Below are 8,997 nucleotides of genomic sequence, written 5' to 3'. Positions count from 1 at the left end.
CTGATGAAGATCAAAGACTACAGCCTTCAATATGGATTGCAGTTCAATGTAAAGAAAATGAAAACCCTGCAATAAATAGTCCAGTAAGTAATATGATGATAAAGAAATAAAAATTTGAAGTTGTCAGAGATTCTATTTTTCTTGGATCCACAGTCAATGCTCATGAAAATAGCAGTTAAGAAATTAAATGACATATTGCACTGGGCAAATATTTTGCACAGATGTTTCAAAGCAAAGACATCATTTTGAGGACTAATGTACACTTGGCACAAGACCTGGTATTTTCAATTGCCCCAAATGCATATGACAACTGGACAATGAATAAGGAACACTGAAGAAGAAGTAAAGCATTTGAATTATGGTATTGACAAAGACTACTGAATATATCTTGGACTGACAGAAATACAAAAAAATCTGTCTTAGAAGAAGCACATATCAAGATTTCATCTCTCCTATTTTGGACATGTTATCAGAAGGGACCAGTCCCTGGAGAGAGACAACATGCATGGTAAAGTGAAGGGTAAATGAATAAGAGGAATATCCCAACAAGATGGATTGTTGTTGACAAAGAATATTGAAAGTACCATGGATTGCCAGAAAAAGGCAGATCTGTTATGGAAGACGTATCCTTAGAAATCCTTAGATTGTTCCTTAGAAATCATGACAAAAAGACTTTGTCTCTTGTACTTATGACATGTTGTCAGGAAGGACGAGCTTCTGGAGAAGTACATCATGCTTGGTAAAGTTGAAGGTCAGTGGGAAAGATGATGACATAACAGTTGTGAGGTTGCCACAGGACCTGGCAGTGTTCCTTTTTGTTGTACATAGGGTTGCTATGAGACTGAACCTACTGGATGGCACCTACCAACGTGTATCTGAAATTATGCTATGTGCTTTATATATGTCAGTTCATTTAATCCTCACAATGCTCCCGAAGAGGGTAGAGAAGCTGAGTCAAAGAATTTCAGTAAACTCCCAGGAGCACACTGCTTCAACTGCCCTCAAATGGCCTTTCCAGGGCTGCACACTGTAATGATAGTTTTGGACTGCTGCTCCCTTTGATTGTGCCACAACAGCCACTTTAGCACAGGGAGAGGTCAGGCATATTTTGAAATCTTAATGCTTTCAGACTTTGGGCATTCTGATATTAGTTTTATGGAAACTGTTGTTGTTTGTGTTGTGGGCAGATCCTATTAATACTTCAATTCAGAAGATATGTATTATTAGCCCACCTAGTCCTTCCTCTTGGAGTCCTAGTGTGGCACTGTAGGATAAAACACTGGACCACAACGTCTGTTTGAACCACAAGGTTGGTGGTTCAAACTCACCAGCCTCTCCTCGAGAACCCTATACAGGGTCGCTATGAGTCGGAACCAACTTGAAGGCATTTAACAATAACAACGATCCTCCCTCTTATGTAATCCCAAAGGCAGTGCACAGAGCCCCAAGCAACTATCCTGGCAGAATAGTTGTCATAATATTGAAGTTTACTTCCTGAGTACCCAAATTACAAACTTATTATTTCATCACTCTCATTCTTCTCCCACAGCGTATCATTTGAGGAATGAATGGTGGAAGGGCATTGAGAGAGAACTAGGTGTAGCTTCATCATAGTCTCAAAGGTAGATGCAGCATGGGCTTACTCTATCTGCCCATCATTATATTATTGTTATTAAGTGCCATAGAGTTGGTTCCGACCCATAGTAACCCTGCATAGGATTTCTGAGGGGCGGCTGGTGAGCTTGAACCATCAACCTTATGGCTTAAACCAACTTTGTAGTCTAGCACATTCACACATTATTCCACACAGAGGGAATACAGGTAAGCTTTACAGCCATTCAAGATGTTCAGTGAAGACAGCCTCAGAGCAGTGGATTCAAAATCACTTGAAGGAAAAAGTTGTGTACCATTGTGACTGTCCAATTAATGCAAGAAAAGTAATTGAAATAAGTTCATCATCTCAATTCTGAAAATGATGGTGGTAACAGATGTCTGAAGGAGAAATTGACCTGCCAACTCTAAAGTTGTTAAAATGATTGCTGTGTGTCATTAAATCCATTCCAGCTCATAGTAACCCTATATGACTGAGAAGAACTGTACCATAAAGTTTCCTGGACTCTAATCTTTATAGGAACAGATCACTAGGTATTTTCTCCTCAGAAGATACTGGTGGGTTCAAACTGCCAACTCTTTGGTTAGCAGCCCAGCACTTAACCATTGGACCACTAAGGTCTTGATCTCTGAGTGGTGATTTTCTTTTAAAAAACAATTATTTTAGGAAGGTTCCTTATACTGCAATAGTATCCAAGATGATATGGGGGGAGGTACAGGAACAATGGGTTCTAGAAAATCCAAAGTGCTTGATCATGGACAAGTACCACTCCGCTTCAGTCCAGAGAGAGATTAATATATGAATTTAGAGTATGAGTTTAGAAATGTAGTCCTTTCCCACAGATCATTCAAAAAGCACTGACCTACAAGGCTATTCAGGACATCTAGAAAAGAGATGTTGAGAGTTTGGCAAATAGATCATCTAAAAGAACAATAATGAAATATCTAAGTTTGAGCATCAAATTTAAAGAAGTAATACAAATTTAAAGTAGGGTGTAATCATACACTATTATAGAAAACTGGAAGAAAAAACAATTACTTCATCACTGGGAAAACATTTTCCCAAAAACTACTATAGAAATTTCGAAGGGAAAAACAAAACAAAAACACTAAGAATTAAGAATCCAGTTCTCTCCATTCCAGACAGGGCTGGTCTTATTTTTCAAAAGAACATATCTGAAAAAAGGAATTATTAAAATAAACACTCAGTGAAGGAGGGAACAGCCTTAACTGATTTTTTTCAGTGTTTTATATTTTTTTAAAAAACCATTAAACGATTTTGATGCTTGAGGTATTACATAAATTACCCTATTATTGCAGCAATGAAAGGATTTCACACCCATCCATTAAATTCTGATTTGATTTCCCTCCTTGAAAATTCTCTGTTTTTGAGAAACATTTGTCACACTGCAGATACAATTCACAGTAATCAAGGAATATATTTAAAAGATAAGACTTTAAATGCTTTACTAAGAGGGAAAAAACAACACCTGGACTTGTATAGCTACTTAACAATCCACTTCTTTTCACAGTATATTTTTCAGCCAACTAAAAATTAATTGTCCTTAGAAACTCATAATAGAAAGGTAATTTCACTGCACACCTTACAATTTGTATCTCTTCTATTATTTGATGAGTGACAGAAAATGTGTGAACACTTGTTGGTTTTACATTGCTTATAATCCTCAACTTGAAGGAAAAGGCATCTGTACAATTTTCTAAGTAGTTCTTACAAAATGAAGTATAAATAATTATATCCTAGAAGGTACACACAGATAGAATTTTGAGGTGCTATTCCTCTATCTGGAGTCCTAGTGTGGCACTGTGGGTTAATGTGCTGGACTGCAAAGTCAGTGTGAGCCGCAAGTTCAAGCTCACCAGCCACTCCTCAGAAACCCTATGCAGGGTCACTATGGGTCGGAACCAACTCAACAGCATTTAACAACAGCATTCCTCTATCTGAGATACTCCTATGTATCTATCTCCTACGCATTCGCTTCCCTATCAACATTCAGGTCCATGATCAGATTTCATGCAATGGGTTGTCCAGCAGAAATCCAGGCTTTAGTTCCCAAAAGCCTAGAGGAGAGGCACAACCATGAAAGGATGACTAGGAGAGGATTATTCAGGGTTGATAGGAAGGAAAAAGAAAGCAGTGTGCAGAATTTTCAAAAACAAAAGAGAGCTAGGCAGACCTCAGAGATATCAACTGTGTTGTATTTCTGGAATGACAGGATTATGGATATGCCAGGCAAGATTTTCATGCCAAAGCATGACACCAAATAGCAGAAAGGAGGGTCTGAGGTGGTCCAGGGGGCTAGAGCTCTCAATACATCAATGTGAAAATATGGATCCAGTGACCATCCTCCACCATTTCAACATCACAAAATGGGTTAGCACACTGGAATTATGGAACACAACCAGGGAGTGTCATGTGGGGATGGAATTCACTTAACTTTTTCTGCTCTCCCCAAGAGACTGGGAGCTCAGATCAGAACATTAAATTGACTTATAGAATATAAAGTTATGATTCTTGCCACCTGAGTTTGTTGATTGAGATTCACCCCCACTCCCTCACCCTACATACTCTGTACATTATTGGTACCATTGCTATTCATCTTTCATTACATGATAAACACAATGTGCTACTTCATTAAAGTAATTATCACAGATTTCCAAATCCTTCTGTCTATAAAGTGATTTGTTTTCAAGGCCAGGCAGTATATGTATATATGTATGTGTATATGAAAATAAGTACAGGAGGGAGCTAGAGAGAAGAGATGTCAGGATGAAAAAGATTATTGATCAACCTTTGAGTCCCTTAATTCAGAATTTGAAAGCATTCCAAACAAGATATGAGTCTCTCCATTTTATCATTATGTTATGGTTTCTGCTAAGTGCCATCGAGTCAATTCTGACTCATAGCAACCCTGTAGAGGGTTTCCAAGGAGTAGCTGGTGGGTTTGAACTACCAACCTTATGGTTAGCAGTCCAGTGTTGATACTACAGCACCACGCCTGGATCCTTTTTCACTATTTTTCAATATTTGGTGTTCTAGTGCTGACAGTGTTCTACTGCTATTCATAAGGTTTTCAGTGACTGAATCTTCAAAAGTGTTCCATCTTTCTTTCTTCCTAGTCTGTCTTCATCTGGAAGCTCAGTTGAAATCTGTCCATGGTGGATGACCCTGCTGGTATTTAAAATACCTGTGCATAGCTTCCATAATCAGAGCAACACGCAAGCCACCACAGTACAACAAGCTGATGAGTGGTAGAATTCGCTTTAGACTTGTCCCAATATACCTGCAAAAGTACTGTTTTCCTTCACATTTCACCATACCTTCCCCAATACCAAGACAAGTTGGAAACTTTAAAATAGACAAATAAAATTTAAATAACAACAAAGAAAAGGCATGATGGAAAGCAATTTTGAACAAAATATAAGTATCCTACTTTCCACCAAAATTGTGAATTTATTAATCCAGGTACAAAAACTATAAGGTAAATAAAAATTTTAAATAAAGCCTCCAATTTTAAATGAAGCTATCCCAGTTAAAACAGACTAACAAGAATCAGCAAGTCCATTCAATTCCTATTAGCGAAAATGAAAAAGAGAAACTAAATCAATCAGTGCCCATGAGGTAAGAAGCAGAAGTGAATTGAAAAGCATCTCACAAGTTAGAGAAATCTGTCACAGTAAGTCTATATGTTTAGTAGTCTGCTTCATAAAAACTTGGAAGCAAATTTAAAAACTAAACTCCAGTTTAAATTTTAAAGTGACAATCAGAGGAGCAAATGATATTCATTATGACTGTTGATCCACATCGCTGGACCCAAAATTATGTTGAATCCTTCAGTAATGAAAGCTGTGGCTTGAAATTTTCTTTAGTTCTTTCCAGCTTGAGAAATGCTAAGCATGTTCTTCCCTTTCGTTTCTCTAGTTCCAGGTTTTTGTACACTTCATTGTGATAATTTACTTTGTCTTCTTGAGCTACCTTTTGAAATTTTCAGGTCTTTTACTTCATCATGTCTTCCACCTGCTTTAGTTGTTTAGCATTTAAGAGAGTTTCTAAGAGTCTCTCCTGATTCCTTTTTGTCTTTTCTTTCTTTCCTGTCTTTTTTAAAAAACCTTTTCCTTTCTTCATGTATGATATTCTTGATTTCATCCCACAACTCCTCTGGTCTTCACTCATTAGTCATCAACGTGTCAAATTTGTTGTTGAAATGGTCTCTAAATTCAGGTTGGTTATTCTCAAGGTTATAATTTGGATCTTGTGGACTTGTTTTAATTTTCTTCGCTTTCCATCTGAACTTACATATGGTCTGTTCCACAGTGGGTCCCTGGCCTTGTTTGGGCTGATGATATTAAATGTCTTCATCATCTCTCCCCACAGATGTAGTCAATTTGATTCCTATTTACTACATACTTCATACATTCCACATTCCAATGATGAATGAATGTTTTCAGCTGTTTCTTCTTATTTTGAGTCATGCCCCATCAACTAATAAAGGTTCCAAAAGCTTTACTCCATCCACATCATTAAGGTCTATCCTACTTTGAGACAGCAGCTCTTACTTGGCTGTATTTTTAGTGCCTTCCAACCTGAGGAGTTCATCTTCTGGCACTGTATTAGATAATGTTTTGCTGCTCTTCAAAATGTTTTCAGGGTGTTGATCTCTCAGAAACGGACCGCTTATTCCTTCTTTCTAGCCTGTTCTTAGTCCAGAAGCTTTAAAACCTGTCCGTCATAGACGATCCTACTGGTATTTGAAACAACAATGGCTTCCAGCATCACATCAGCATGAAAGCTACAGCAGCATGAGAAACTGACAGGTATGTGGGGACAAAGGCATAGAAACAGTTTTTAAACAAAAATATAAACAATGCGAAGCTATTGTTTCTAAATATATCCTCCATCGAAGGTCTTTACACTTCTCAAAGTGGTGTTTCCATCTCTCTAACCCTTCCCCCAAAGAATTCTTTGCTCTTCTATAAGTGGAAGTTTTGATATCCTTGAGGGACTCAAATAATGTTTCTTTTGTATGTTCTTTGAATTTGGAAAACAAAAAAGAAGCCTGAAAGGGCAAGATCAGGAAGTTAGGGTGAATGGGTTAAGATTTCCCAATAAAATTCCCATAGGACAGCCCTTGGTTACTCTCAAAGAATGAGCAGGTGCATTGTCACGATGGAAAATAAATTCCTCAGTGCAAATTTTCTGGAATTTTTCTCACCAGTGCAGCTTTCAAGTTGCTTAAGAATTCTTGATAAAAAGCTTATCCTGGGTCCTTGGAGAAAATGTATCAAGAATACACTTTGGAATATCAAAAAAAGCATCATAACTTTCTGAGCCTGACCTCTCTGCCTTGAATTTAATTAGCCCAGCAGATTCCCATAAGAAGCTTCTGCTTTGATTGGACCTTTTGTGTGTGGGTCTAGTTCCTACAACTGCAAAATTGTCTGGTTAGATTAGCTGGGGTTGGTGGGAGAGCAATAAAATACAAGCACATGTTTTGTCATGAATGACTGTGATTTGGGTTACCTATCATACAATGGAGTCCTGGTGTGGCGCTGTGGGCTAATGCGTCAGACTGCAAAGTCGTTGGAACTGCAACGTCAGTGGTTCAAGCTCACCAGCTGCTCCTTGGAAACCCTATACAGGGTCGCTATGGGTTGGAATCGACTCGACAGCACTTAACAACAACAGCAACAATCATACAATTAAAAAAATTTATATCCAAAGCTGAGCTGTAACTAACACAATATTTGAATGCCAACGTCTCATCTTCCTTCTAAGTCATTAGTCCATTTGGGTTCATTGGTACTTATTCTTTAATAGTTGTTGAGTTACTTAAGAGCTCTGGTAGTGTAATGGTTATGAGTCAGGCTGCTATCTTCGAGGTCAGCAGTTTGAAACTACTAGCCATTCCATGGGAGAAAGCTGAAGATTTCTGCTCCTATAAAGATTTATAGCCTCAGAAACCATATACAGAGTCACTATGAATCAGAACTGACTCCACGGCACACCATGAATGACTTGGATACTGGTTGTTTATATAACATGTTGTTGTTGTTGTTATGTGTTGTGGAGTTGGTTCCGACTCATAGTGAACCTGTACAGGGTTTCTGAGGCTGTAAATCTTTACGGGAGCAGAAAGCCTCATCTTTCTCCCGCAGAGTGGCTGGTAGTTTTGAACTGCCGACCTTAAGATTCGCAGCCTGATTCGTAACCACTATGCTACCAGAGCTCCTATGTAACATGAGAGCGTCACAATATCCTCCCAGGGATCTTACAATCTATTAAAATAAAAATATACAGGATGTGTATTCAGATGTAATTACAGGTAAATAAATAAATCCATGTAAAGGCATGGAAAGATATTAGTAGAAGAGAGAAGGAGTGAAAATAAAGGTGATTTCAGATACGGTGTAGAAGAATGGTCATGGGTTGGGCTATCAATCCAAATGGATACTCAAGCAGTTGGTGCTTATTTTGCTCCTACTGCTCTAGACTCTGGGTCCTGTGTGGAAAATGAAGACATTTAAGGCAAAGTGCCAGCCTATCTTCAATAAGGGTATATTCTTGATAAGGGAGAAATGTATAGGTGTGTACATACACACACCCAGGTACACATAGATAATTTTCAAGGAAGGAAGTAGGTGACAGATGTCGAAGTATTCTATAAATTCAAAGGAGAGATGACTGGGGACTATTGTAGACATAGAAGTTCTTTTTTTGAAGAAAGGGGAACTTGATTTTGGCCTTAAAAGACCCACCCACTACCAATGAGTCTATAGGACAAAGTAGGACTGCTCCCTAGTGCTGTAAATCTTTACCGAGTTAATAACTATCTCATCTTTCTCTCTTGGAGCAACTAGTGGATTTGAACCTTTTGGCCAGCAGCCCAATGCTTAACACTGTGCCAACGGACTTTAAAGAGTTAGAATGGACGAAGGACCCATATCCATATGAGGGAAAGAAAAGCTGGAGTAGAGTAATACTGAAGCAAGTTTCAAGGGCAGCCTGGCAGCAAGGAATGTGATGGAAAAAAAAACAAACCTAGTAGCCAGATCTGTTTGATTCCTGGCTCCACCATTTACTAACTGATATTTGGCCCAAACAATGTGTACCTCAGTTTCCACGTATGTAAAATATAAATAATAATGCTACTGACCTCATAAACATTTTGTGCAGATTAAATGAGTTAATATTCAGAAGCACACTGATTTGTGGGGTTGGAGTGGAGAACACCTGCGAGTACTCAGAAGTAGCTTTGGAAAGGCAGACTGAGTCTGTCTGTGGAGACCCTTGAATGACTTGGTCTTAAAAACAACAGTAAAGCACTGACATAGTTGACTTGTTGTTGTTGTTGTCAGGTGCCATCGAGT

Source organism: Chrysochloris asiatica, unplaced genomic scaffold, assembly GCF_000296735.1.
Source record: "Chrysochloris asiatica unplaced genomic scaffold, ChrAsi1.0 scaffold00019, whole genome shotgun sequence".
In the NCBI taxonomy this organism is placed as follows: Eukaryota; Metazoa; Chordata; class Mammalia; order Afrosoricida; family Chrysochloridae; genus Chrysochloris; species Chrysochloris asiatica.
This window is presented reverse-complemented; position numbering follows the sequence as displayed.